The sequence below is a fragment of the Tachypleus tridentatus genome, chromosome 13 (assembly GCF_004210375.1).
Source record: "Tachypleus tridentatus isolate NWPU-2018 chromosome 13, ASM421037v1, whole genome shotgun sequence".
Classification (NCBI taxonomy): Eukaryota; Metazoa; Arthropoda; class Merostomata; order Xiphosura; family Limulidae; genus Tachypleus; species Tachypleus tridentatus.
The window spans coordinates 254,262,163-254,269,951 of NC_134837.1; positions in this window are offsets into that span (position 1 = coordinate 254,262,163).

Here is a 7,789-nt window from a genome sequence, read left to right on the forward strand (position 1 = left end):
ATAGTAACTCTGCTATTTGTATTAATATATTATAAACTATCTGAAGTATCCGTTCTCTGGTCGGAAGCTATGAAAATTCGCGATTAATCAAAAATTATCTTAGGACGTGAAAAATTGCTTCTCTTATATGCAGTTGTAAAAAGCGCAAAAACGCCTATAAAAATTGCGAGACACGAACTTCGAAACCTTTATATATGTAAAAAACAACGTTTTAACATTCTGACGTCATGATGACCGAAGAAGGTCGAAACGTTGTTCGCTCCTCTACATGGTGTTTTCTCTACCCATACCAGCCATTTTTTACATATATATACTTTTCTCTACAAGTGGGTTTTCTCGTCATCACAAGTAGTTTGAAACCTTTGTTAGATCCAACAAACATTCGTGCCCAGTTTATTGAAGGTCAATCAACACGGGGCGAAGTAGTGGTAAAAATGAAAGCACACCCATAAAAAAACACAAAACGTAAAAAGCAAAACTGAAAATTTGGGTGTACCTCTCTATGGACCGAATAAACCTCCATTCCAATTTCCGTGAATATCCATACAAACCGAGCGCAGTACTTGCATAGACAAACAACAGACGATACTATTATATTTATATAGATACAAATGGTACTTTTATACAGCAGAATACGCACGTTTCTAGTTTGTTCCCCCATTAAAATACCGTTAAGGTACATTTAACAACAGATCACAACTACCTCTATTATCTTGTTTAGTATCGTCAGTATTATTGTATATTGTTCTCTCGTTAACGGATTCGTTGAAATTATTTGGTAAAAATAATTCAATGTACAATTAAACTTCTCATTTTGTAACATGGAATGAACAATATGAATTGTTCCATTGTTATCAAAATTCGTCGTATGAGTAATCGGGTAACACTTTGTGAGATCACCGAAAATTAATCTTAGATTATGAAAGTTTTACAAAATGAGGAACTTCTAATGATAGATATTTCACTGGTTTTGTTTGTTTGTTTTTTAGACCAAACTATTAAGTACAGATGGAGGCCTGGCTACATAAAGATAGATGTATCAATAAATATTAACTATATATTAGGAACATTGGATACCTAGCATTATAACTGTAAACAGCCTCATTCGAAGTGTCTTTAAAAGATACTGACTGTATGACGGTAAAACATCAAGAAATTTATTGGGTTTTGATAGCAATTCTTGTTAGTTAGAATGTAGCGGAAGTTTTGACTGTACTTTTGTTTATTTTGGTACTGATTATAACTTCTTTGATTTCCATGCTATCTTTTACTACTTGTTTCCATATATTATAACCAGTAATTGGTTTAAATCAAAGCCGTAGGTAAATTATATGACTTGCTTTATCAATAGAACTAAATATTTCACTTTCACATGATTTTCGTCTGGGTGAGTTTTCTCGTCAAAGTAGCATCTACTCCGGAAACGTCTCTGATATCATATCCTTGTTTTCGTTCTTCCAATGATGGATTCATCTTCATTGTCTTCATCATAACCGTCTTCTGTCACAACATAAATGCCCTTATCGATAAAAGCTATATCCCAGTTTTCGTCGCCCGGTGGGACAGCGATAAATTCACAGACTTGCAACGCAAAAGTTCGAGGTTCAGTTCTCCACAGTGGACACATCATACAGTTCAATGTAGCGTTGCTCTAGAACAATCAAACAAATGATTGTGATTATTAACATGTGCAATGGTGTGTTCACAATATTATTGTTGTAATATCAACATGGTCTTTTTCTTCTACGGTTTATTGCATTATTAATGCTTCCAAATACAATTCTTTTCGACTTCTTCGCTGACGTCAATGTCGCAGAAATCCATAACAACAAGAACCACAACAAAATCATGTTCAGGATTTTGTTTCATTTGCAAGACCAAAGTTCCATTTTTAACCAGAATTGTAATTTTTTCTACACTTGTTGAATCACTTGATAGCAATTTCGATGCATTGATTTAGTACAAGCAGTAATACATTGAAGCTAAGCAAACGAAGCCTAAATCCTTATCTCTGTAACCAGCAATATTACGCAAATAAAACAAGTAAATCGACAAAAAAAAAAAAAGCTATTTTCCCAATGGGTATTTTTTTTTATCCAACATGAGTTCACCAAATTTGCTAATACAAACAATGATAAAACAAAATTCAAATATAACATTTTCAAAAACTACAGTATATTAAAAGAGGCAGTTATAATTATCTACTGATTTCGAAGTGCTAGATTTTCAATGCTTACATTATATGTTAAACCTCGATGAAATATTTTAAGAATTTAAAATATAAAAGGTTTCAGTTTTGTTTTCCAAAACAGGAGAAGGGTTATGGTGGGTACACTTATACATAGTTAAAAGTTTTAATTACGTCTAAGAAATGCGTTTAACTTTAGGAGATTAATGAATGTTTGTATGACTGGCCATTTACATCGTTTGTCTTTGGTTTGATGGCTTGATATGAACTAATCTATAAGAGCTGTCAGGTGCTAGCTGTAACACAACACAATAATTATAAGTTTCTATGACTAGCCAGGTGTAGCTACACAAAGTACCATTTGTGCTCTACCCACCAAGAATATCGAAACCCGGTTTCTAGCAGGGGAGGGGAGGGGGGTAGTTATGATACCTGTGTTTAGTTTGTCGGCTTGTCATACGCCAATCTATAAGAGCAGTAGCAGGATACAACGATTCTAAGTTGTTAATTCATCATTCGCATATCTTTCTAAGCGCCCCCAGTTGTGATAAACCAGTTGATTAAATATTAACGTTTTATACAAAAATGTAATAGTCCACGCCAGTCAAAGTACGCGCGAATATTTAATCCATATTGTAAGAGCAACTAATAAAATACAATATACATTTTCAGAGCGTGTTTTCTTTCACTGGTGGTGTCGTAAGCGCGTGCAAACAAAGCAACATTTTCTTGACTGCGGACTTTTCACAATTAAGAAAAAAATCATGAAAAAATAAAAATATTATTAAATGTTCTTTTTGCAATAAAGCTTTGAATAACATTTTCATTTGGAAGGGTTTCAAACACACAAAGTACTGTAAAAGGTTGTTTTTAATTTCGCGCAAAGCTACTCGAGAGCTATCTGCGCTAGCCGTCCCTAATTTAGCAGTGTAAGACTAGAGGGAAGAGAACTAGTCATCACCACCCACCGCCAACCCGTGGGCTACTCTTTTACCAACGAATAGTGGGATTGACCGGAACATTATAACGCCCCCACGGCTGAAAGGGCGAGCATGTTTGGTGCGACCGGGATTCGAACCCGCGACCCTCAGATTACGAGTCGCACGCCTTAACACCATTGTAAAAGTGCTAGGCATTTCTTCATATTCTATAAACTTTTGACTATATTTTGAAGTTTAATGTCAAATTTTACAGTTGCTTTTTAGAATTATTATAACAGAGAGAAAACAAAAACTATCAGTGCAGCGTTCGGAGGCTTGATATGACCAAGTGGTGAGGACACTCAACTTGTTATCTGAGGGTTATCCTCTCACACCAAACATGATTGCCCTTTCAGCCGTGGACGGTCAATCCCACTATTCGTTGGTAAAAGAATAGTTCAAGGGTTGGCGGTGGGTTGTGATGACTAGCTGCCTTCCATCTAGTCCTACACCTCTAAATTAGGAACTGCTTGTACAGATAGCTCTCGTGTAGTGCAACGTTCAAATTTGTGAAAACGACAAAAACTCAGTCAAACTGAACAAACGTTATAAAATGAGCATATTAGAAAATAGTATAAAGAATTGTACTCTAGTAAAGTAAATTTAATTACTAAAACATAATGTACCTCCAAAAATATAAATTATTAACTGACATGCTTCATTTTGGTCCCTTTATCACCAGCGACCTCTATCGGTCAAGATAGGTTTATTAACCCGCGCGAAGCAAAATTTTGAAACATTTTTCCTCAGTTAGCTAAGGCACTTTTAAGTTAGCAAGAATCTTTGCTCTCTACTTTTATGGTATTTGATGTCATATAAAACGTTATGTGTATCTATATATGTAAAAACGGCTTGTTTGGGTTGAGAAAATATTTTACGTAGAGGAGCGTACAACGTTTCGACCTTCTTTGGTCATCGTCAGGTTCACAAAGAAAGAAAGAGGTAACTGACCGGAAGTTGACCACATGTTTGAAAGGGGTTGTGTAACTGAGTGTCGGAATGTAGAGGGCGGTGTTAGATGTTTGAATTTATTATTTTATATTAATTATATGTGTATCTATAAAACGCGGGTTCTCGAAGTGATATTCACTGTAAACATATAAACAGGTAAACAGCGTCTTTGTTTATAATGCAAGAAAGGAAAACAAAACCTAAACACACAAGCAAACAGATAAACAGTGTGTGTATTCAGAATACAATTCAGCTTCCTGTTGGGTGACTTCTCACTGTCTAGTGGGGGGGGGGGGAGAATAATGAAACATCTATACTAAATGAAGACAAGATGAAAAAAGAGTTCCAGACATAGAATCATTGAGATGTCCCACTTATATATCAGACAAAGATCCTGATAATATATACCATGGTATTTAGATTACCTACTTCAATAATCGTTCCAAATAATCTTAAAGAGAGAGAAACTCTAACCCATATTAACTTACGCAATTCATCCCTTGAAATACGTTTAGCCTCACTCTGGGTGATAGACACAGAAACAGGGCCAAGCAGGTACAAGTTGTTATCAAATAATCAACGTTATATACAAACAACTTCTTCATACATCAGTTCTACCAGGAGGTCAAAACTTCGAAAAATAAACTAAGTACATATGAATAAAACTACATTTAACACCAGTTATGAAAGTGTAAACTGTGATCTTAGTATTATCACACTTCATTTATGTAGCTTAATAAATGTTTACGAACTTTATGAACTTATGTTTTCATTGAATATAATTGGAAGAACAATGACGCCATTGTAGAAGCTTTAATCTCATATATAAATGTTTTAATGCCTCACAGTGTACTACCCGAAGAAGGCATCTGTGTATAAGATTTTGTATTTTTATGAAACATAAGACTAGAATTACTGATGTAGTTAGCTCTATCTTTTTAAATGCACTTTGCGGGTCCATGACTTCGTTACTTACAGGGCCTTTAATAACACGAGTAACGAATACAAATTTAAACAAACACGTCATTGATGTTTCAAGTAATACTGGTAGAATGTATTGTAAATTTTACTTAGAAATCTCGTGATTTAATTCGAAACGGGTGGTTGTTTCCTTACTCTGGGTGTTGTAACAAGCAAATCTCTCTAACCCATCCCCCAACGGGATTTAACACGCTAGAAACTGAGTTTCGATATTCGCGGTGAGTAGAACCCAGATGGCCAGTTGTGTAGCTTGGTGCCTAACTGCAAAGTAATAAATAAAAACATCAGATTACGTAGTATGACGCAACGTAGGAAGAATACGTTTAGGAATTATATGAACCTTCCTCATTGGCTTACAGTTGTAAACAGACTAGTATCAATATAGTGATACCTAACGTGAATCGTACCATAATAGTCAGCCTTTTTACTGGAAATTTTAAATAATTCCTTACTCAAATGACACCAATAAAGCATTTTCGTTCATTTGTTGGTAGAATATACTTTTCCATAACATTCTCTAAAACCATACCAAAAAAAAATGTATTTGAAACGAATCTTATAGGAAAAAATTCTGAATGGAACTTTTACAACCGTTTACAATAATAAACAGTCCCCAAGTGGGACAGTGATAAGTCTTCGGATTTATAAAGCCTAAATCAGGGGCTTCGATTCCCTTCGTAAACACAGCAGATAGCCTGATGTGGCTATAGCAAAAGGTCGTTGTTTGAAGTTAAACACAAAGTTACACAATGGACTAGCTGTGTTCTGCCCCTCCCCCACGGGTATTAAAACCCGGTTTCTTGCGTTCTAACTTCGCAAACGTGACGCTGTGCCATTGGGACGGGGCTGTCATAAAATATACAAAACCAAATAAGAGAAACACTTAAATTAAATACATTTCGACTTTTATACCGCACTGTACTAATGTTCTTGAAAAAGGCTTAAGAAATAAAAAGGAAAGAAACTGTCGTCTGTTAAATAACTTAAGAAACGTAAAGTTTGTTTTTTAATAACTTTAATAAAAACGATTTTTAAATATAAAATTATTTGATTTATCTGTAAATAAAACGTCTCATTTTTCTTCTTTTGTTTGCTTTTCATTGACCTAGGTCATTGTAGCTTTTCTTTAAGGCCCGCCATGGCCCAGCGTGTTAAAGCGTGCGACTCGTAATCTGAGGGTCGCGGGTTCAAATCCCCGTCGCGCCAAACATGCTCGCCCTTTCAGGCGTGGGGGCGTTATAATATAACGCTCAATCCCACTATTCGTTGGTAAAAGAGTAGCCCAAGAGTTAGCGGTGAGTGGTGATGACTAGCTGTCTTCCCTCTAGTCTTACACTGCTAAATTAGGGACGGCTAGTACAGATAGCCCTCGTGTAGTGCAACGTTCAAATATGTGAAAACGACAAAAACTCAGTCAAACTGAACAAACGTTATAAAATGAGCGTATTAGAAAATAGTATAAAGAATTGTACTCTAGTAAAGTAAATTCAATTACTAAAACATAATGTACCTCCAAAAATATAAATTATTAACTGACATGCTTCATTTTGGTCCCTTTATCACCAGCGAGCTCTATCGGTCAAAATAGGTTTATTAACCCGCGCGAAGCAAAATTTTCAAACATTTTTCCTCAGTTAGCTAAGGCACTTTTAAGTTAGCAAGAATCTTTGCTCTCTACTTTTATGGTATTTGATGTCATATAAAACGTTATGTGTATCTATATATGTAAAAAACGGCTCGTTTGGGTTGAGAAAATATTTTACGTAGAGGAGCGTACAACGTTTCGACCTTCTTTGGTCATCGTCAGGTTCACAAAGAAAGAAAGAGGTAATTGACCGGAAGTTGACCACATGTTTGAAAGGGGTTGTGTAACTGAGTGTCGGAATGTAGAGGGCGTGCTTAGATGTTTGAATATATGATTTTATATTATTTATATGTGTATCTATAAAACGCGGGTTCTCGAAGTGATATTCACTGTAAACATATAAACAGATAAACAGCGTCTTTGTTTATAATGCAAGAAAGGAAAACAAAACCTAAACACACAAGCAAACAGATAAACAGTGTGTGTATTCAGAATACAATTCAGCTTCCTGTTGGGTGACTTCTCACTGTCTAGTGGGGGGGGGGGGAGAATAATGAAACATCTACACTAAATGAAGACAAGATGAAAAAAGAGTTCCAGACATAGAATCATTGAGATATCCCACTTATATATCAGACAAAGATCCTGATAATATATACCATGGTATTTAGATTACCTACTTCAATAATCGTTCCAAATAATCTTAAAGAGAGAGAAACTCTAACCCATATTAACTTACGCAATTCATCCCTTGAAATACGTTTAGCCTCACTCTGGGTGATAGACACAGAAACAGGGCCAAGCAGGTACAAGTTGTTATCAAATAATCAACGTTATATACAAACAACTTCTTCATACATCAGTTCTACCAGGAGGTCAAAACTTCGAAAAATAAACTAAGTACATATGAATAAAACTACATTTAACACCAGTTATGAACGTGTAAACTGTGATCTTAGTATTATCACACTTCATTTATGTAGCTTAATAAATGTTTACGAACTTTATGAACTTATGTTTTCATTGAATATAATTGGAAGAACAATGACGCCATTGTAGAAGCTTTAATCTCATATATAAATGTTTTAATGCCTCACAGTGTAC